This window comes from Manis pentadactyla, chromosome 10 (genome assembly GCF_030020395.1).
Source record: "Manis pentadactyla isolate mManPen7 chromosome 10, mManPen7.hap1, whole genome shotgun sequence".
Taxonomy (NCBI): Eukaryota; Metazoa; Chordata; class Mammalia; order Pholidota; family Manidae; genus Manis; species Manis pentadactyla.
In genome coordinates, this window is record NC_080028.1 from 97,963,600 (window position 1) to 97,987,241 (window position 23,642).

The following is a 23,642-nucleotide window of genomic DNA, read 5'->3' on the forward strand; positions in this document are numbered from 1 at the left end:
ATCCAAACTACTGCCCAGCCCTGAGAGAGAGAGAGAGAGCTGTAAATGAGCAGGGAACTTTCCCCTAACTGAGGGCTGGTTCAATCAGATGTCTGAACATGAAGCCAGAAAAAGGTTCCCCGAATTCGCAGAGGTAGAGCATCAGCCCATCGGCAGGGAGACTCCATTCCCCTGCTCCTCACAACCCAAGCCAAGTCCTTGATCTTGAGTCATCCTGATTAAAGCTAAACAGTAGTTGAAATAAAAAATAATATAATATAATAATAAAAGCTTGCCTTTCCAAGGCAGGGGGCTGGTATGACCATGGGCAAGTCACTGAACTTCTCTGAGCTCATTTTCCTTACCTGAGAAATGGAGATGTTTGTATCTACCTCATAGGATAAAAAAGACAGTGAAAAACACTTACCACATGCCTGGCTCTTGTAAAAGTATGAGAAACCTCCATTCCCTGGCTCTGCTTCTCCACAAGGGATTTCTGCTGCAGCATTTGTTTGCCGACTTGATCATCCCTGTGAATACCTGGAGGGCTGGCTCACCACAGATGCTGGGTCCACCCCAGGCTTTAATGCAGCAGGTCAGAGTGAAGCTCAGAATGCTAACTCCCCTGGGCATGCTGATGCAGCTGGTCCAGAGGACTGTGTTCTGGGAACCCCTGCTCTCAGATCATGTTCTTTGCCTCTCTCCTCACCTTTCCCTTGCTCCTGTCATGGGAAGAAGGATTTAGCCTGATATTGGAAGAAGGAACCAGGAAGACAGGGTTGAACCCCCTCTGGTCTCCTTTGAATCTAGCTGCAGGGTCAGTGGGTTCTGGCCATTCCTCCTCGTGGAGCAGAGGCTGCTCCCCAGGGAGCTGGGCTGTGGTTGTTCAGCTTTGTCGGCACCTTTAATTCTGGGGTGAAGAACAATGGACACCCATTAAATTCTCAATCTAGAATTATAGCATAATACAACTAGCTTTTTGACTTTTATACATTGGTCTGTATTGTTTTCTCAGTTGATTCTAGTTAAGGAAAACTGATTCTGAGATAAGAAAGGATTATTATAAATTGTCCACCTAAAATCCCACTTGTATTCAGTGCTCAAGAAATGGTAGCCATGATTATTATTTCCTTAATGTTAGAAACCTAAATTCAGATGGTACTGAAATGCTCAGGGCTAATGATTCTGCAGGGGTGTGGAGGTGAATACACCCTGCCCGTGAGCTTGCAGATGTCCTTGTGGGCCTCCACTGAAAACAAACATGTACTTTGTGCCTATCTGCCGGGTTTCGTGTCAGGTGGCGTTAGACGAGGGACCTGCCTTCAGAGAGCTTCCGCTCAGGTGGGGGAGCGTCATGACCACCAGTACCTGTGATTCAGGTGGACAGCACCACGCAAGAGCTTTGAGAAGCCAGGGGGAGTGCTGCAGCTGGAGGGACAAGGGCAGCTTTGGGGTTCCTGAAGCAGGAGATCAGGCCCTGGCAGACTGGAAGCTGGGAAGCAGAGAAGTGGGAAGGCGCACAGCAGGAGCAGGGCAGGTGAACTTGGAGCTTGGGCGTGGAGAGTGGAGCCATACCTCCTGGCTGTGGGGAGGAACACAGAGGCCCTCCTCAGAAATGGTTTTGAAGGAGCCTGTCTTGGACACCTGGATGGTCTCCACTGAGATAATGCCTTTGCCAGCCACGCGGTGTCTGATGAACAGCTTGTTGCGAGTGGTCTCGGCCATGCTGGCCCGCTCCTTGGCGTCATCCAGCTCGCACACTGTCTTCCTGTAGCAAGCCAAGGTCTGGCTGGCCTGCAACTCCTGTGACAAAGGCGTGGTGGAAGGAGGGGTGTAAACCCAGCTCGTTCTGGTTAAGTGAGCATTGCTACCAGTTTAGGTGGATATCTGAGAGTGCCATTATTCTGTAAGTCTTGTTACAATACACAGCAGTCCTAGGACAGGGACGTTTTCCAGCTCATCACAGACAACTTGTGTCTTCAACACTTGCAGCTGATTTCTTTTTGATCTTGACGTCCGTATTTCAAAGTAAAATGTGCTCTGTTGCTGCATCTGTAATTTGTGGTTTCAGGCATTAGTTATTGGTGTCCCACTGTGGAAGATGGGATTTAGCATTTCACACCCCTCATTTCCCAATAGAGGATTTTGATTAGACACATATTTACTGGAAGTCTGGTCTTTATTGAGCCTTTTGGGAAGGGCTTTGGGTGTGTGGGTGGCTGATGGATTCAATGTGGTGGCCCCAGAATTGGCAGCAAATGACAGCGGAATCAAATATCTATGTCTGGGGATGGGGTGGGATGTGGACATGTGGTGTAGGAATGACACTTGAAACCTCCATTTGCTAACCATTTGACTTTGACTTTTTTTTGCAAACATAACATACATCCTCCATTCTGGTCTGCTCCCCACTTGCAGAACAGACTAAACATACCAGCCTTCCTGCCTTGTGTCAGGAGGATCAAGGAAGGGCAGGCCCTGTGTTTAACAGTGTCACCAGGAGGGAGAGGCCACAAGTGGCAGTGGAAGCAGGACAATGGCCACCAGGACCTTCCCTGAGCTTAGCTCACCCCAGCAGAGGGGACTTCAGTTGGCATGGGTGGTCTTTGTGGGTAGTCTCATTTATCACACATCTTCTCTCCGGCACGCAGTGCTCAGTCCACTTCCCTCCTGACAGTGAGGATGAAGTGCCGTGGGCGTGGAGCTCACAGGAGTCGTCCTTTGGCCAGTGCTTGGTTAATTCTAACCAAGTGTTGAGACCTGGGCTGGGAAGGGAAGGAGAATCAGGGATGCGCAGTGAGCAGCCATCACCTCTTCGATCTGCTGCTGTGGACCTTCAGCTTGTTCTGCAGCTTCTCCACCAGCTCCTGCAGGCGCTGGTTGGTGTTGTGGTCCCCCTCTGTCAAAGACCAGGTCTTTGAGGTGGCACTCGTTCTTCCGCAGCATCTTGTCCATCTCCACGTGCCATTCCTGCTCGCCGTCCAGCTCAGTCTCCAGTTCCTTGATCTGGTGGAGGGAGAGAGGAATGCGGCTGCAGGAACATGTTATTTTTGAACTTCGGAGCTCCACTGAAGGAGCTCCGGGCCTTGGGCAGGGGTGTCGTGGCTCTGGTGTCCACTTCTGGCCCAGGGTGAGCAGGGGAGCCCTGGACACAAGGGTTGGGTGGGCTCTGCCTTTCACAGGCTGGGCCTTGGTTGTCACTGTCCCTGCGCCTCAAGTGTCCTCCTCTGGGAAATGGGGCAGGCAGGGGTCAGACAAGGTGAGCAGACCTCCTGGGCCCTTGCAGCTCTGACATCCCAGGAGGTAAAGACTAAGGCTTGCTGTAAGTGTGGGGACAGAGGAGGAATACTGGGAACTGCTCTGCTTGACGGCTAAGGCCATTCTGGGGGAAAGGTGGCAGGAAGAGGAGGCCTTCGCATAAATAAATTAGAGCTGTTGTCTCAATTTCCTTTTTTTTCCTAGCACCTGAATAAACCCGTTCCTCATCAACCACAGGTTTGTGGGAAAAGGAGCCCTCTGCCCTTGCCTGGCCATATCTCCCTTTTGTCTCTCCTGGCTCAGCTCAGTGCTGCCCTCAGCTTGGCTTCCGGCTTCACGATCCTGCGCTTCCCTCCTTTCAGCTGCTCAGCCTCCTCCATCTCGGCCTGCGAGTCTTTGATGGTGATCTCATTCTTCTTGATTTTCTTCAGGTGCGTGCGGTGGCCCTGCTCTCGCTGCAGTTCTTCCACTGTGCGGCAGATGCAGGGCGGGCGGCTGGGAGGAGAGCAGGAGCTGGAGCGGGGTTCCCTTCCTGGCTCATAGAGCCTTTGAGAGACAGCCACCTTGTCTCCTGGGAAGCTAAGGGGTTCACGAGGCGAGCCTCGCTGACATGCTGCTGGGGTTTGGGGGAGGGGACTCCCCGTGCTCCGAAGGAAAGGTCGAGGAGGCAGGCCGGCCAGTCCCGCGGGCCCCCCAGCTGGTGCTGCCTGGCCACACTTATTCTTCTCTGCGCCTTGAGGGGCACAGCCCAGAGGGTGGGGAAGGCATGATCTGGGATAGGGGATGCAGGTTGGTACCTGCCCCTGTGTGGCCTTCAGCAAGTCGTTTTGCCCACTCATTCCTTTTTTTTTTTAAGGTATCATTGATATACACTCTTATGAAGTTTTCACAAGAAAAACAATGTGGTTATTACATTCACCCTTATTATCGAGTTCCCCCCATACCCCATCACAGTCACTGTCCTCCCCACTCATTCTTGCATTCATTCCACAAGTACTCACAGAGGGTCTGCTGTGTCCTCGGTGTGGGTCTGTGCTCTCAGGACATAGTACCAAATATGGTCAACAGTGTTCCGGGGAGCCTGGCGTTTCAATCAAGTGTGAGACACCTGCCCATAAAATCTGTATTTGCTCATCTTTAAAGTGGGATACATAGTATCCACCACTCAAGGTCGTATGTGTGAGCCCCCAAAGGGACGCTGGGGCAAAAACCCCCAGTGGCACATCTTGCCGACATCCATCCCTGAGCCCCTGGGCATGGCACCCATCTTGCTTCCATTAAGCCTTCCCTCACGGCTGCTTTAACCTTCTCCTTGCCAAAAAGCCTGCCCAGATGAATGAGCCCACCTCTGTGGCTCCTGTGGTCTGTGTCCCCAGGCCTCAGCTCTTACCTCCCACATGATCATGTATAGCTTGTAATTATTCCTTACTTTCATGTTTAGCTTTTCAGAAAAGCCTCTGGCCTCCCCAGAGCATGGCCCATCCTCAATGGGGGTGCGCCGAGATTCCACAGCGACCCATGAGAGGGGAGACAGCCTTCCCTGGCCTGGGCAGCCGGGTCCTCAGCAGGCAGCCCGGCTCGGGGTGCTCACCACTTACTTGGCCCTCTCGTCAGCTGAGCCGAACTCACTGATGAGCAACTCATGCTCGGTGGAGATGTGCTGGACATTGGACTCCAGCTTGTGCTTGACCACAAGCAGGCTTTGGTTTTGGAGGAAGAAACGAAGACACTGCCGTGAGCCAGGAGTCTACACAGCCCTTCCTGTATCCAGGAAAGAAAATGACCTCGCAGACACAACTGCCAGATACTCCAATAGGAAATGGCCCTGGACCCCCTGCTCACAGTGAGAGGGCCTCTCCCCTGCATTCTTCTCTGGGTTTCAGAGGACTTGCATCATGAGGAGCCCAGGAATAGCCTTATTTACGCTTGGGGTGGGTGGCAGTTCTAGAACAATCCTGAACTCAGCTGGGAAAATCCAGGTTCAAGCCCCTGTTCTTCTACCATTTGGATAAATTACTTACCTCTAAGCTTTGGTGGTCTTATCTCTAAAGTGGGGTTGTAAACCCTGTATGTCCTGTGCATTTTTTCTTTTGATGAATTCACATGAGATGGTAAGTAGGGTTAAGTGGTGATGGTGAGGGGCTGCGTGTGGACAGTGAGCAGTTCTGGTGTTACCACTGGCCGCAAACGGGGTCCCTGATGTTGACTGTGGATAAGCCACTCAGCTCTCTGGGCCATATTTTTTCATATGTAAAATGAATCCCTTCCAGTGTGAGGGTCTGTCCTCAGCTACACTGGTGGTAATGGTGGTCCTTAAAATTGGCTGAATCATCAGAACCCCTGAAGAGTTTCTTAAAGTTTAGATTTCTTTAGTCCCACCACTGACCCATTGGATCATCTCCAGGGGAGTCTGAGAATCTGTAAAAGCTGCACACTGCCATGTGTGTGTGGTTATTACTGTGCACTGAGGAAGGGTCCAGGTGGCACATTTCATGTCACAGGTTTTGCCATAACAAAGAGAGCTCTGCAGGTGAGTTCCCAGTATTTGCCAAGCAGGGACCCTTCCTGCCTCTGAGTTTTGAGGAGAGCCACAAGGTTTGGGCGCTCTCCAGCCCTCACCCGACTGCCCTGAGTGTGAGTCCCCGTTGCCCCGCCCTGGGAGCTGCCATCCTACCTGGGCATTGACCTCGCTGTGCTGCTCAGTGATCTCCACCACCACCTGTTCACAGCCTGCAGGAATGCTTGCTGCCCTCCAGGCTGGAGCGCCCCTCCTTCAGCTCCGTCTGCTGGAGGCTCAGGTGGCGCTCCTGCACGTTGTATTGTTCCCTCAGCTCCTCGTGCTGCCATGCATCCTTGTCCATCTGGACCTGCAGGTCCTGGGGAGCACGAGGACCAGGCTGAGCCCATTTCCTGGGCCCTGGCATGGCCCAGGGCTGGCTAGACCTGAGGGTGCTGTGACTTATCTAAATCAGACTCAGCAGGGAGCTGGGGTGGGGGTAGTGAGGTGGAGGCCACAGAGGAAGAGTATGGGGTGTAGACCTGCCCCTGGGGAGTTCACGGTCTGAAAAGGTCTCGCTAGGCCAGGACCTGGGTGTCTGGAGGACGCTAGGTAGGTGGTCTGATAAAGGGTTGACATCCAAAATATATAAAGAGCTTACCCACCTCAACAAACAAAAAGCAAATAATTCAATTAAAAAATGGGCACAGGATATGAACAGATACTTCTCCAAAAAAAGAAATTCAGATGGCCAACAGACACATGAAAAGATGCTCCACATCGTAGTCATCAGAGAAATGCAAATTAACTCACAGAATTGGAGAAAATATTTGCAAATTATATAGCTGATAAGAGTCTAGTATCCAGAATATATAAAGCACTCTTACAACTCAACAATAAAAAGACAACTCAGTTTTTTAAGTGGACAAAGGACTTGACTATACATTTCTCCAAGCAAGATATACAAATAGCCAATAAGCACATAAAAAAAAAACAGTCAACACATTAGTCATCATGGAACTGTGATTTTAAACCACAGTGAGATACTACTACTTCACATTCACTAGTTTGGCTATAATCAAGAATATAGATAATGATAAATGTTGAAGAAGATTTGGAGAAATTGACATCCTCATACACTGGGAATGTAAAACAGTGCAAATATTTCAGAAAGAAATCTGGCAGTTCTGCATGAAGTTAAACATAGTGTTACCACATGACCAGAAATACTACTTCTAGGTATCTATCCAAGAGAAATATAAACATATGTCCACACAAAAACTTAGATATGAAAGTTTATAGTGGCTTTATTCATAGTAACCAAAAGGTGGAAATAACCCAATGTCCATCCATTGATGGAATGGATAACAAAAGGTGGTGTTATCCAACAGTGGAATGTTATTCAGGAATAAAAATGAATGAAATACTTGCTGATTCACACACTACAACGTGGATGAAGCTTGAGAACATTATGCTCAGTAAAAGAAGCCAGGCACAAAGGACCACATGGTGTATGATTCCATTGATATGAAATGTCCAGAACAGGCAAATCCAAAGAAACAGAAAGTCAATGAGTCGTTGCCAGGGCTGAGGGTTGGGTGGGGTGGGGAGAAATGGGGCACAACTGCAAAAGGATATGGGGTTTCTTTGGGGGGAGGGTGATAAAAATGTCCTAAAACTGTAGTGATGATTGCACAAGTAAAAACCACTGAATTTTTTCCCTTAACTTGGGTGAATTGCATGGTATGTGAATTATAGCTCAATAAAACTGTTGCAAACAGACACCCACAAGAGACATTCAGTGACAAAGCTAGACATTTAAGGTGGGGGTCAGGTTTCACCCAATAGTAGCTGCAGAGTCATGGGACTTCTCCCAGTGGCTCTGCCTACAGCCCTCTTAGGAGTGATTGTGGGGATGTTGTAAACTCAAGAAGTGACGGTGCGGGAAGATTTCAGGCAGACAGGTTAGGCGGGGTGCCAGTGTGGACAGTCCCAAATGGGCTGATCTCAGAATCACAACAGATCATATTTGTGTAAAACCTAGTGATGAATCCAAAAATTTCTTGAACCCTCAAACAGCAGCATTGGTCACTGAATTAAAAAGAAATCTCCAAATCTAGTACTCCTTAGCATTCTTACAAATCAGTTCTTTTCCATGACATGTTGGATGTTTTCTAAGAGTTCATGAATATTAATGTAACATATCTGTATGGCTTTGTAGGTTCCAATGTGCTTTCACAGCTCCAGCCTCCTTTAATCTCCACCACATCCCAGAGCAATCATGAGGAAGGTGTCGTCATTCTCATCTCTTAGGTGGGATAATTGCACCTATCTGACAGGGTTTTTTCCCCAGTTTTTTAAATTGTAAAATACACATAACCAAAAATGTACTATCCTAACCATTTTTAAGTGTACAGTGTAGTGGTATTAAATACGTTCATAACGCTGTACTACCATTACCATTATCCATCTCCTTATCCATCTGTTCATCTTGTAAAACTGAAACTTTATACCCATTAAACAATAACTCCCCCATCTCCTTCTTTCCTCCAGCCTCTGGCAATCATCATTCTACTTTGTGTCTCTGATTTTTTTTTTATTATTTTGGTATCATTAATCTACAACTACATGAGGAACATTATGTTTACTAGACTCCTCCCTTCACCAAGTCCCCTCCACATACCCCATTAGTCACTGTCCATCAGCGTAGTAAGATGTTGTAAAATCACTACTTGTCTTCTCTGTGTTGCACAGCCCTCCCCGTGCACCCCCCACCACATTATACATGTTAATCATAATGTCCCCTTTCTTCTTCCCCCCCTTCTCCCTCCCTTCCCACCCATCCTCCCCAGTCCCTTTCCCTTTGGTAACTGTTAGTCCATTCTTGGGTTCTGTGAGTCTGCTGCTGTTTTGTTCCTTCAGTTTTTCCTTTGTTCTTATATTCCACAAATGAGTAAATCATTTGGTACTTGTCTTTCTCTGCCTGGCTTATTTCACTGAGCATAATACCCTCTAGCTCCATCCATGTTGTTGCAAATGGTAGGATTTGTTTTCTTCTTATGGCTGAATAATATTCCATTGTGTATATGTACCACATCTTCTTTATCCATTCATCTATCAATGGACACTTAGGTTGCTTCCATTTCTTGGCTATTGTAAATAGTGCTGCGATAAACATAGGGGTGCATCTGTCTTTTTCAAATTGGGCTGCTGCATTCTTAGGGTAAATTCCTAGAAGTGGGATTCCTGGGTCAAATGGTATTAATATTTTGAGCTTTTTGAGGAACCTCCATACTGCTTTCCACAATGGTTCAACTAATTTACATTCCCACCAGCAGTGTAGGAGGTTTCCCCTTTCTCCACAACCTCGCCAACATTTGTTGTTGTTTGTCTTTTGGATGGTGGCGATCCTTACTGGTGTGAGGTGATATCTCATTGTGGTTTTAATTTGCATTTCTCTGATGACTAGTGATGTGGAGCATCTTTTCATGTGTCTGTTGGCCATCTGAATTTCTTCTTTGGAGAACTGTCTGTTCAGCTCCTCTGACCATTTATTAATTGGATTATTTGCTTTTTGTTTGCTGAGGTGCATGAGTTCTTTATATATTTTGGATGTCAACCTTTTATCAGATCTGTCATTTATGAATATATTCTCCCATACTGTAGGGTACCTTTTTGTTCTATTGGTGGTGTTTTTTGCTGTACAGAAGCTTTTCAGCTTGATATAGTCCCACTTGTTCATTTTTGCTTTTGTTTTCCTTGCCCGGGGAGATATGTTCATGAAGAAATCGCTCATGTTTACGTCCAAGAGATTTTTCCCAATGTTTTTTTCTAAGAGTTTTACGGTTTCATGGCTTACATTCAGGTCTTTGATCCATTTTGAATTTACTTCTGTGTATGAGGTTAGTCAATGATCCAGTTTCATTCTCTTACATGTAGCTGTCCAGTTTTGCCAACACCAGCTGTTGAAGAGGCTGTCATTTCCCCATTGTATGTCCATGGCTCCTTTATCATATATTAATTAACCATATATATTTGGGTTAATGTCTGGAGTCTCTATTCTATTCCATTGGTCTGTGGGTCTGTTCTTGTGCCAGTACCGAATTGTCTTGATTACTGTGGCTTTGTAGTAGAGCTTGAAGTTGGGGAGTGAGATCCCCCCAACTTTATTCTTCCTTCTCAGGATTGCTTTGGCTATTCAGGGTCTTTGGTGGTTCCATATGCATTTTAGAACTATTTGTTCCAGTTTGTTGAAGAATGCTGTTGGTAATTTGATAGGGATTGCATTAAATATGTAGATTGCTTTGGGCAGGATGGCCATTTTGTGTATCTCTATGATTTTGACTAAGTATTTAATGTAACTGGAATCATACAATAATTGTATTTCAAGGCTGGCTTATTTCACTTAGCATATGTCCTCAAGGTTCATCTATATTATAGCATGTGTAGGAATTTCCTTCATTTTTAAGGCTGAGTAATATTCCATTGTATGTATAGACCACATTTTGTTTATTCATTCATTTGTCAATGGACACTTAGGGTGTTAACATGGTTTAACCATTATGAATAATGCTGCTATGAACAATGGTGTACAAATATCTCTTTGAGCCCCTGCCTTCAATTCTTTTGAGTATATACTCAGAAACAGAGTTACTTGGTCATATGGTAATTCTATTTAAAACTTTGTAAGGGGCCTCACCATTGCTTTCCACAGCAGTTTGTACGATTTTACATTCCCACCAACAGTACACAAGGATTCCAGTTTCTCCATGTCCTTGTCAATTCTTGTTATTTTCTGTTTTTTGGATAGTAGCCATCCTAATGGGTGTGAGGTAGTATTTTATTTTATTTTATTTTATTTTATTTTATTTATTTTTTTTTTTAGATAATTATTTTTTATTGAAGGGTAGTTGACACACAGTATTACATTACATTAGTTTCAGGTGTACAACACAGTGATTCAACATTTATATACATGATAATTCTAGGTACCAGCTATCACCATACCAAGTTGTTACAATATTTTGACTATATTCCTTATGCTATACATTACATCCCGGTTGCTTATTTATTTTACAATTGGAAGTGTGTACTTTTTCTTGGTTGTTGTTGTTAGGGCATCTCTCATATTTATTGATCAAATGGTTGTTAACAACAAAAAAATTCTGTATAGGGGAGTCAATGCTCAATGCACAATCATTAATCCACCCCAAGCCTAATTTTCGTCAGTCTCCAATCTTCTGAGGCATAACAAACAAGTTCTTACATGGAGAACAAATTCTTACATAGTGAATAAGTTACATGGTGAACAGTACAAGGGCAGTCATCACAGAAACTTTTGGTTTTGCTCATGCATTATGAACTATAAACAGTCAGTTCAAATATGAATACACATTTGATTTTTATACTTGATTTATATGTGGATACCACATTTCTCTCTTTATTATTTTTAATAAGATGCTGAAGTGGTAGGTAGATACAACATAAAGGTAGAAAACATAGTTTAGTGTTGTAAGAGAGCAAATGTAGATGATCAGGTGTGTGCCTGTAGACTATGTGTTAATCCAAGCTAGACAAGGGCAATAAAACATCCACATATGCAGAAGATTTCTCTCAGAACAGGGGGGGTGAGGTTCTAAGCCTCACCTCTGTTGATCCCCAATTTCTCACCTGATGACCCCCCTGCGACTGTGCCTGTCTTAGGTTGTTCCTCCCTTGAGGAATCTTACCCGTCTCTGGCTAACCAGTCATCTTCCGGGGCCATACAGGGAAATGTTAAGTTGGTAAGTGAGAGAGAAGCCTTATTGTTTGAAATGGTTAGCTTTTTATTTCTTTGCATATTTATGCCCTGTGGCTTCTATGCCCAGCATTTGTCTTGAGGTATCTTTACCACTTGGAGGAGTTATGATACTCGGTAAATTTGATATGAGGCACGAATTCTATTTAAGAATTCGTTGTAATTAGGAAGAAAGAAGAAAAGCTATAGAAGTAGCAGGCGGGAGAAAACATGGGAAGATTGATTATTTCTTTGACATATCTTCTTGTAGAGTAACTTCAGCATGTATAGATTTTAAGCTACTACTTAAATTGCGCACACACATTAACATAATAGGAGTATAGTTACATAACCAAAGCATATCTGTAATTACCAGCCATCTCCAGTGAAACCAAGAAAACCAGTTAGGCACCCTAGGCATTTGTGAAAACTTATCAATGATATGGTGGATATTGTCCAACTGAACTTGAACAGTCTGAGAGAAATCAGACAAATTAAAACAACCCATTCCTGGGCACTGTTCACATCCCATATGTTCTTTTAACAGTAAATAGTCTGTAGTTGTAAGATTTTGGAGCGCTACAATTTGCACTTCTCCTAATTCTTGGTTGAGTTCCAACAGTATAGATCCAGTCAAATTTGTTGTTTTACTGTATGCACAGGCCAGCTTAGATATCTCCTTCATTCCCATGGCAAGTCCAGGAGCTGGTGGGATGAGTGCATCTACAGCTGTAGCAGTGCGTGGATCTTTGTTGGGGTTTTTTGATGATCATCTTCTGGCATGAGTCTTCCAGAGAGTGCTGATGTTGGAAGTTCTCTTTCATATCGTTTCTTAGTTCATTTTCGGGGTAGCCAAATTAGGCTTTGATCCTCTGTATAAACACAAACAGACCCTTTGCCTACACTTTTATATGTCCTTTATATCATTGTGTAGAACTCATTAGAGGTCACCACATAGGAACTGCATTTTTTTTTTTAATCATTAATCTACACTTACATGACGAATACTTTGTTTACTAGGCTCTCCCCTATACCAGGTCCCCCCTATATACTCCTTTACAGTCACTGTCCATCAGCGTAGCAACCTGTTGTAGAATCACTACTTGTCTTCTCTGTGTTGTACAGCCCTCCCCTTTCTCCCACCCCGCTATGGATGCTAATCTTAATACCCCCCTACTTCTCCCCCCCTTATCCCTCCCTACCCACCCATCCTCCCCAGTCCCTTTCCCTTTGGTACCTGTTAGTCCATTCTTGAGTTCTGTGATTCTGCTGCTGTTTTGTTCCTTCAGTTTTTCCTTTGTTCTTATATTCCACAGATGAGTGAAATCATTTGGTATTTCTCTTTCTCTGCTTGGCTTGTTTCACTGAGCAAAATACCCTCCAGCTCCATCCATGTTGCTGCAAATGGTTGGATTTGCCCTTTTCTTATGGCTGAGTAGTATTCCATTGTGTATATGTACCACATCTTCTTTATCCATTCATCTATCGATGGACATTTAGGTTGCTTCCAATTCTTGGCTATTGTAAATAGTGCTGCGATAAACATAGGGGTGCACTGATCTTTCTCATACTTGATTGCTGCATTCTTAGGGTAAATTCCTAGGAGTGCAATTCCTGGGTCAAATGGTAAGTCTGTTTTGAGCATTTTGATGTACCTCCATACTGCTTTCCACAATGGTTGAACAAGTTTACATTCCCACCAGCAGTGTAGGAGGGTTCCCCTTTCTCCACAGCCTCGCCAACATTTGTTGTTGTTTGTCTTTTGGATGGCAGCCGTCCTTACTGGTGTGAGGTGATACCTCATTGTAGTTTTAATTTGCATTTCTCTGATAATTAGCGATGTGGAGCATCTTTTCATGTGTCTGTTGGCCATCTGTATTTCTTTTTTGGAGAACCGTCTGTTCAGTTCCTTTGCCCATTTTTTAATTGGGTTATTTGTTTTTTGTTTGTTGAGGCGTGTGAGCTCTTTATATATTCTGGACGTCAAGCCTTTATCGGATGTGTCATTTTCAAAGATATTCTCCCATACTGTAGGGTTTCTTTTTGTTCTATTGATGGTGTCTTTTGCTGTACAGAAGCTTTTCAGCTTAATATAGTCCCACTTGTTCATTTTTGCTGTTGTTTTCCTTGCCCAGGGAGATATGTTCAAGAAGAGGTCACTCATGTTTATGTCTAAGAGGTTTGTGCCTATGTTTTCTTCCAAGAGTTTAATGGTTTCATGACTTACATTCAGGTCTTTGATCCATTTTGAGTTTACTTTTGTATATGGGGTTAGACGATGGTCCAGTTTCATTCTCCTACATGTAGCTGTCCAGTTTTGCCAGCACCATCTGTTGAAGAGACTGTCATTTCGCCATTGTATGTCCATGGCTCCTTTATCAAATATTAATTGACCATATATGTCTGAGTTAATGTCTGGATTCTCTAGTCTGTTCCATTGGTCTGTGGCTCTGTTCTTGTGCCAGTACCAAATTGTCTTGATTACTATGGCTTTATAATAGAGCTTGAAGTTGGGGAGTGAGATCCCCCCTACTTTATTCTTCTTTCTCAGGATTGCTTTGGCTATTCGAGGTCTTTGGTGTTTCCATATGAATTTTTGAATTATTTGATCCAGTTCATTGAAGAATGTTGCTGGTAGTTTCATAGGGATTGCATCAAATCTGTATATTGCTTTGGGCAGGATGGCCATTTTGACGATATTAATTCTTCCTAGCCACGAGCATGGGATGCGTTTCCATCTGTTAGTGTCCCCTTTAATTTCTTTTAAGAGTGACTTGTAGTTTTCAGAATATAAGTCTTTCACTTCTTTGGTTAGGTTTATTCCTAGGTATTTTATTTTTTTTGATGCAATTGTGAATGGAGTTGTTTTCCTGATTTCTCTTTCTGTTGGTTCATTGTTGGTATATAGGAAAGCCACAGATTTCTGTGTGTTGATTTTGTATCCTGCAACTTTGCTGTATTCCGATATCAGTTCTAGTAGTTCTGGGGTGGAGTCTTTAGGGTTTTTTATGTACAGTATCATGTCATCTGCAAATAGTGACAGTTTGACTTCTTCTTTGCCAATCTGGATTCCTTGTATTGTTTTGTTTTGTCTGATTGCCGTGGCTAGGACCTCCAGTACTATGTTAAATAACAGTGGGGAGAGTGGGCATCCCTGTCTAGTTCCCGATCTCAGCGGAAATGCTTTCAGCTTCTCGCTATTCAATATAATGTTGGCTGTGGGTTTTTCATAGATGGCCTTTATTATGTTGAGGTACTTGCCCTCTATTCCCATTTTGCTGAGAGTTTTTATCATGAATGGATGTTGAACTTTGTCAAATGCTTTTTCAGCATCTATGGAAATGATCATGTGGTTTTTGTCTTTCTTTTTGTTGATGTGGTGGATGATATTGATGGACTTTCGAATGTTGTGCCATCCTTGCATCCCTGGGATGAATCCCACTTGGTCATGGTGTACGATGGTTTTGATGTATTTTTGAATTCGGTTTGCTAAAATTTTGTTGAGTATTTTTGCGTCTACGTTCATCAGGGATATTGGTCTATAGTTTTCTTTTTTGGTGGTGTCTTTGCCTGGTTTTGGTATTAGGGTGATGTTAGCTTCATAGAATGAGTTTGGGAGTATCCCCTCCTCTTCTATTTCTTGGAAAACTTTAAGGAGAATGGGTATTATGTCTTCCCTGTATGTCTGATAAAATTCCGAGGTAAATCCATCTGGCCCGGGGGTTTTGTTCTTTGGTAGTTTTTTGATTACCGCTTCAATTTCGTTGCTGGTAATTGGTCTGTTTAGATTTTCTGTTTCTTTTTGGGTCAGTCTTGGAAGGTTGTATTTTTCTAGGAAGTTGTCCATTTCTCCTAGGTTTCCCAGCTTGTTAGCATATAGGTTTTCATAGTAGTCTCTAATAATTCTTTGTATTTCTGCGGGATCTGTTGTGATTTTTCCTTTCTCATTTCTGATACTGTTGATTTGTGTTGACTCTCTTTTCCTCTTAATAAGTCTGGCTAGAGGCTTATCTATTTTGTTAATTTTCTCGAAGAACCAGCTCTTGGTTTCATTGATTTTTGCTATTGTTTTATTCTTCTCAATTTTATTTATTTCTTCTCTGATCTTTATTATGTCCCTCCTTCTGCTGACCTTAGGCCTCATTTGTTCTTCTTTTTCCAATTTTGATAGTTGTGACATTAGACCGTTCATTTGGGATTGCTCTTCCTTTTTTAAATATGCTTGGAGTGCTATATACTTTCCTCTTAAGACTGCTTTTGCTGCGTCCCACAGCAGTTGGGGCTTAGTGTTGTTGTTGTCATTTGTTTCCATATATTGCTGGATCTCCATTTTGATTTGGTCATTGATCCATTGATTATTTAGGAGCGTGTTGTTTAGCCTCCATGTGTTTGTGAGCCTTTTTGCTTTCTTTGAACAGTTTATTTCTAGTTTAATGCCTTTGTGGTCTGAAAAGTTGGTTGGTAGGATTTCAATCTTTTGGAATTTACTGAGGCTCTTTTTGTGTCCTAGTATGTGGTCTATTCTGGAGAATGTTCCATGTGTACTTGAGAAGAACGTGTATCCTGTTGCTTTTGGATGTAGAGTTCTGTAGATGTCTATTAGGTCCATCTGTTCTAGTGTGTTGTTCAGTGCCTCTGTGTCCTTACTTATTTTCTGTCTGGTGGATCTATCCTTTGGAGTGAGTGGTGTGTTGAAGTCTCCTAGAATGAATGCATTGCATTCTATTTCCTCCTTTAGTTCTGTTAATATTTGTTTCAGGTATGTTGGTGCTCCTGTATTGGGTGCATATATATTTATAATGGTTATATCCTCTTGATGGACTGAGCCCTTTATCATTATGTAATGTCCTTCTTTGTCTTTTGTTACTTTCTTTATTTTGAAGTCTGTTTTGTCTGATACCAGAATTGCAACACCTGCTTTCTTCTCTCTGTTGTTTGCTTGAAATATCTTTTTCCATCCCTTGACTTTAAGTCTGTGCGCATCTTTGGGTTTGAGGTGAGTCTCTTGTAAGCAGCATATGGATGGATCTTGCTTTTTTATCCATTCTATTACTCTGTGTCTTTTGATTGGTGCATTCAGTCCATTTACATTTAGGGTGATTATTGAAAGGTATGAATTTATTGCCATTGCAGGCTTTAAGTTTGTGGTTACCAAAGGTTTAGGGTTAGCTTCTTTACTGTCTTACTGTCTAACTTAACTCGCTTGTTGAGCTATTATAAACACAATCTGATGATTCTTTATTTCTCTCCCTTCTTATTCCTCCTCCTCCCTTCTTCATATGTTGGATGTTTTGTTGTGTGCTCTTTTTAGGAGTGCTCCCATCTAGAGCAGTCCCTGTAGGATGCCCTGTAGAGGTGGTTTGTGGGAGGCAAATTCCCTCAACTTTTGCTTGTCTGGGAATTGTTTAATCCCTCCTTCATATTTAAATGATATTCGTGCTGGATACAGTAGTCTTGGTTCGAGGCCCTTCTGTTTCATTGCATTAAGTATATCATGCCATTCTCTTCTGGCCTGTAGGGTTTCTGTTGAGAAGTCTGATGATAGCCTGATGGGTTTTCCTTTGTAGGTAACCTTTTTTTTCTCTCTGGCTGCCTTTAATACTTTGTCCTTGTCTTTGATCTTTGCCATTTTAATTATTATGTGTCTTGGTGTTGCCCTCCTTGGATCCCTTGTCATGGGAGTTCTGTGTACCTCTGTGGTCTGAGAGGCCATTTCTTCCCCTAGTTTGGGGAAATTTTCAGCAATTATTTCTTCAAAGACATTTTCTATCCCCTTTTCTCTCTCTACTTCTTCTGGAATGCCTATGATTCTTATATTATTTCTTTTATATTGATCACTCAGCTCTCTTAAAATTCTTTCATTCCTGGAGATCCTTTTATCTCTCTGCATCAGCTTCTCTGCGTTCCTGTTCTCTGTTTTCTAGTCCATTAATGGTCTCTTGCATCTCGTCCATTCTGTTTTGAAGTCCTTCCAGAGCTTGTTTTATTTCTGAATTCTCCTTCCTTAGTTCTTGCATATTTCTCTGCAAGTCCATCAGCATGGTTATGACTTTTATTTTGAATTCTTTTTCAGGTAGACTGGCTAAATCTATCTCCCCAGATTCCTTCTCAGGGGAAGATGTAGCAGATGCCGAAGCTGTCTGGGTTAGTCTTGTCTGGATCATATTTTTTTGCCTTTTCATGTTGACAGGTGCTATTGACTGTCAGCTGGGAGGGCCAAAATTTTCACTTACTACTGGCCTTTCTTTACTGGGGCAACTGCGACCCCTAGTGGCTTGTGTTGGGTAATTGCGTGTAGAGTGGGTCTTTGTGTCTTGCCTGGCCGGGAGGGAGAAATTTCCCTTTCTGTGGGCGGAATTTGTCTCAGGCTGCTTCTCTGCTTTCGCAGCGCCTGGTGGGGTGATGGATGGGGGGGCTGCTTGACTGTTTGCCTCCGTGAGGGGTCTCAGAGCTGTTGCCCAGGGGGTTAGTGCACCCGGTTTTCCCTGTAATTTCCAGCTGCTGTACTGTGACCTGGGTTTTTTCCGTCAAGCTGTTAAGTCCCTGTCCCTTTAGACTTTCAAAAAGCCCCCGCTTTTCTTTGTCACAGGGGCATCAGCTTCAGCACCCGCTCAGAGGTCTTACCCCCTGTTCTCCCAGTATCCAGGGCCCCCTGGGCATATACTGTGTCTGCGCTCTGGCCCGGATGGCTGGGGCTGGGTGTTCGGCAGTCCTGGGCTCCGTCTCCCTCCCGCTCTGCCTATTGTTCTCCCGCCAGGAGCTGGGGGGAGGGGCGCTCGGGTCCCGCAGGGCCGGGGCTTGTATCTTACCCCTTTCACCAGTCGCTGGGTTCTCGCTGGTGTAGCTGCAGTCTGGCCACTGTCCTGCGTCTTCTGGTCTCTCTTTTAGGGCTCGTTGTGTTTGTTGTATTTTCAAAAGTATATATGTTTTTGGGAGGAGATTCCCACTGTCCTACTCACGCCGCCATGTTGGCTCCGCCCTCTGAGGTAGTATTTTATTGTAGTTTTGGTATGCATTTCCCTAATGACTAGTGATATTGAGCATCTTTCCATGTGCTTATTGGCCATTTGTGTATCTTTGGAGAAGTGTCTTTTATGTCTTCTGCCATTTTTGAATTATTGTTATTATGGTTCATTATCTCATGGGTTTTTGTAACAGATACAGTATTTTAAAGTGTTTGTAAACCAGAGTGCCATATCAGTATAAGTGCCATATCTGAGATTCAAGGAGGTTCACCTTATTTGCTCAAGATCACATGATTAGTAGGTGACAGAGACCTAGGTTTCTGGACTCTGCTCCATCATGCTACCTAAAGTCAGCTTCCAACCCATCAACCACATACCTCATAGCTTCAAATTCCTCTTCTTTCTCATGGATTTTCCAGTCAATGTCAGCTTTAACCTGGGCCAGTTCCAGCTGAATTTGAATCACCTTGCTGTCTTCAACCTGCCAGGAATATAAACATTAGTCTGTCTGGCCAAGCATGTGTGTGGTCCCTGGTCAAGGGTCCAGCCCCTGAGGTGATGGCCATGTGGTTACCTTCAGGGAAGACTCAGTTTCTTCCAGGGCCACCTGGAGTCCTCCCTTCTCAGTCTCCAATTTTTTCTTCAATTTCTGCATCTCATGCATGCTCTGTCCTCCACCCAGCTGATCAAGCAGTTCCTTTATCTCCTCTGAAAAAGGAATATTCCTGTTTACAAGGCATATGAAGACTACCAGCTTCTCAGGGTCACGGCATGCAGCACAGACATTCCTTTGTTGGGGCCAGAAGCAGGCACTCCTAGCCTCGTATCAAAAGAGATCCGATAAACTCCATGTTGTATTGTGGAGCCTCTGGGCTTGGACACTGGAGAACAGTGGGCTCAAGCTTCTCTTTTTATAGATGACAAAGAGTGAGCAAGCACAGAGCAGCTCTGGGGCCAGTGCCCAGGAACTCCCCAGGCCTATTAGTCCTATATGAGAGGCCTGCCTTCCTCAGGCAGCCCCCTTCCCCCAACCAGGTCTCAAAACCCACCTCACAAGACCACTGTTGGGAAGATTAGAGCCTTTCTGATCTCCTTTCTCAGTTGGAGACTTCTCAGTTGCCCACCCAGAGGAACTTCCAGGGACCTACAGCACTTTGGAGTAGGTACAAATCTCAGCCCACAACCAGAGATGTCCAAGAAATGAGACTGTCTGGATTTCTCCATCACCAAACTCCTTCTACACCAAGCATCCTTGCCTTCAGAGAAATCTCATTTAATCCTGGATCTCCCTGCTGGGGTTCTAAGTTCTAGGGGTTTTGGAGAGAGCACTGGGGGCATCACCTAAGCCTCAGCTCTTAGTGTCCACCTGGTCTGGCATCGCTGACACACCTGTGGCCCACATGGCTTCCCATCATCTGGGTGTGGTGGCTGTTTCTGGAACATTCTCTAGTGCGCTGCTCTGGGACTGCCCTCTGCCCCCACAGCCTGTGTGGCCGTTCTCCTCCATGGCTCCCACCAGGCTGGGGCTGCTTTCAAGGTTTGCTCCCACCTGCCAGATGAGGTGCATATTCCTCTGCTCTTAACCTCCAGGTTACCTGGGAGTTTCTCATCGGTGCCAGGAGCTGGTAGGGGGGTGAGGAGGCAGGGACCCTCACTGGTACCTGGTATCAACCCCATCCTATTTTCCTTCCTCTCCTAGTCCAGGCAAACTTTTTCTGGTTTAGTTGCTCGTCCCAATATCTCTGTCATGTATTTAATTTAGGTTCAAGTCCTTCAGTACTTACACTTTTGGTGTTAAGAAAGCAGAATCATCCTGTTCTGTGTTCTGCCCCTGCCAGCAGAGCCTGTCTGGTCCTCAGGGAGCTAAGCTGTCCCCAGAAGCCCTGGGCCTTTACCTAGATCTGAGGTGCCTCACACAACCCTTGAGCAACAGCAAAATGCTGTCCATGTGCCTGGGCAGGAGCTGAGTCATACTGGCAACGTCAGCCCACCTTCCCAGGCTACATGACCAACAGTGCTCTGTGTTGCCTGGTGCTGTGAAATTGGGCACGTCACCTCCACCCACTTCTCCAGGCTTTCTTAAGTTTCCCATCTGCGAAAGGTGCGGTGGGAAAGGAGCTGTCTCCAAGGTTCTCTCCAGCCCAAGGATTCAATGATTCTGTGATGAAACCTGTGTTCCTCTAAGTCAGTTGCTACACACAGCACGTCTTAGTTGGAAGGAGGCCAAAGCTAACAGTTCTGGCAAAATGTTACAATTTTGCTAATGCCCACTTGCTACAAAGCAAGCTCCAGGGAGCTTTGGACTCTGTTTGCTGGGGTGTCCTCATAGCCTGTGTCCCTGTGTGTGTCCCCATGATTGGCACACAGGAGGGGCTCCCTGAGCATTTGCCTAGTGACCAGATGCGATGGATGTACACGTGGCCCAGAGCTTCCATGCACATTGTGCCATACCAGGCTTGTGCACCTGCCTGTGCCTCCCATGTTGCATGTTGCACCGTAGATCTAGCTGGCCCTTACAATCCTGACAGGATTCTGTGGGGCCAAGAAGTGGGACAGACACAGGCAGGCCAGGCCCCATGAGTCACAATCAGGTGGCCACTCTGTCTGAGTCAACACCGACTCACCTGCCAGCTCAGGTCTGGAGCTTTCAGGTGGATGGACTGGGATTACAGTGCATCACCCCCAGACGCCACCCACACACACAGACAGCTGTGCCCTGGTCAAATCTGGGACCTTGATTCTGACTGACTTCTTTTATTCTTAGCAACCTGGGGCTCATACAGTCACAGGAAATAATCCTCTACTTATTAAGTACCTCTGTCTAAGCTGGGTTCTGACCCACATTACTGCTCATCACCCCCAAAGCCAATAAGATTGGCCTTAACCAGTCTTGGTTTTTAAGAGGGAGAGACTGAGTCTCTCAGCAGCTGAGAGGCTTGCCCAAGGCAGACAGCTGGCCTACACTGAGCTGAAATTAACACCCTGAAGCCCACCGTCTTGGGACAAGGCTGAGCAGTGTGGCAGGGGCACCATCAGAACATCCTACCTTGGTGTGTCTAGTTTTGTATTCACATCCAGGTCAGTGGACCCCAGAAGCAGCTTTGAGGCCTCCTTGTTGTCTGTGAGCCCCAGAGGAATCACACTGAGGTTCTGCACTTGGTACCTGATGGAAGAGAGATGGTGACAGTTGCCATCATTCCCAGGCTGGCAGCTCAGGAAGCATGTCAGTGTGGACACCCATTGATCCTGAGATGGCCTTGGAGTCAGGAACTGGACTTGTCTTGCAGATGCCCACAGTAGGCAGAGGAGACTTTGGGAGCAAATGTTGGTGTGGGTTGGGAGTTCAGGGGAAGGTGCTCCTAGAAATGAAGACACCAAGATCTTTCCTTGCTGATCCTTTCTTCAAGGCTCAGGAGAACTGCTTCTTGTCTGACCTGCCAGCAGCCCCCATTGTGATTTAGACAAATCTTTCTCCAATTAGGAACTTCACAGGGCTTGGACAAGATGACCTCTAGGGACCCTTCCTGCTCCATTAGGCTGTGTTCATATACTCTAGCAAGTGGGGAGCAGGTAGAACTAAAATAATCCCTAAGGTGGTCATCTTAGTTTGGGGTCCTCCAGAAGCCAGCCCTGAGACAAGGATGCAAGTGCAAGTAGTGTATTTGGGAGGTGATGGAGTTGGGAAGTGGGGCAGGGAAGCCAATAAAAAGCATGTCATCAAGCCAATTATTACAATAGGCTGCTGAAGCTTAATGCTGCTGGGAGACACTGGGAATGGTGGTGTGTTGGGACTGGCTCCCACTGGCTCATAAGAGTCAACTGTGTGCATCTCTCCCTAACCACACTTTCAGTGATGTCACATTGATCACTCAAAATCAGCCAGAGGAGTATTTACACCATGAAAATTGGCAGACACTACAAATCAGGGCTTTTTTTTTTTTAACCAGGAGAGCCTGTTGTTAACACTTACCAGCACTCCTGAGAGCCAGTATATAACACATCTTAGAGCTAGTTTACCAATGGTTGAAGGAGCTGCAGTATTTATATGCCAACTGTCCTTAGTGATTGGTTGAGGGCTGCTCCTGAGGAGGCATTCATTCCTGATACATTCAGCCTGCCAGGTAGCAAGGCAGCCTCTGGCAGCCAGAGTAAGCTCTTAGGCAAAGAAAGGCAGGTGCTGGCAGTTGAAAGTTGGGCCAATGTGTACTAATGAAGTAACAATGAGGTGGTATCATCATCCTATCCATGGTGTGCCTACGATGGGACTCTATTTAACACTAAACAATCCGTGGGAACTCAGAACTGTACTCAAGGTATCAGGAAGACATCACTCACCTCTGTTTGAACTCTGGGTACTGCATCCTGTTTGGAAAGCCCTTCCTGCAAATACGGATGCCTTCCAGGACTCCACTGCAAGCCAGCTGGTGCATGACCAGGTGGGCGTCCACCACGCCTGCCAAGGGGGAGGACATAGGATTAGGGATCACGACTGTACCATGGCACAGGCCACTCCTTGCCACTCGAGGCTGAACTGAGCATCCACGTTGTCAACCCATCTCCTCCCATCACTGTCTGGGGAGTCCCAGGGCCCCCACCGTTATCCAAGGCCCAAAGGCTCTCCTGAGTGTGACTTCTGGCTGATACCCATCCAGCCAGAACATGATTTTTGCTTTACAAATAAGCTAGAATGTGATATTTGGATGATCTACTGTTGGGGAGTCTTTCAGTGCCCCCATTTGCCCCAATCATCCCTAGTGATTAAAAATGAACTTAGTTTGGAGCAGACACTAGCTGCATAGCTCCTGAGGACTTCCAGCAGGGAGACAGGTCCCCATGTTGTGCCTGGTGGCTCAAACTCACTGGGGACAATGCAATGGGCGAAGTGGGGGCAGGTGCCGTGGAGGGTGGCCATCAGTGTGTTCAGGGGCTCCTGCGGATGGAAGGAAAAGAAAGAGTGAGCAAAACTCAGCATTCATATTGCAGGACACTCACACTCAGGAGAGCAATTTCTTTGGAATTTAATTAAAATAAAAAATCAGTTCTTCAGTCACACCAACCACCTTTCAAGTACTCACTAGCCACATATGGCTAGCAGCTGACATATTGGACGGTGGCTGCCATATTGGGTAGCCTGTTGGACAGAAGAGAACATTTCTGTCATTGCAGA

General features: G+C 45.2%; 1 pseudogene; it reads right to left on the bottom strand.

The window, feature by feature from the left end:
• Nucleotides 1-49: 49 nt before the first annotated feature.
• LOC118918355 (myosin-16-like) overlaps nt 50-23,642 on the bottom strand; it is a 41,948-nt pseudogene continuing 18,355 nt past the window's right edge.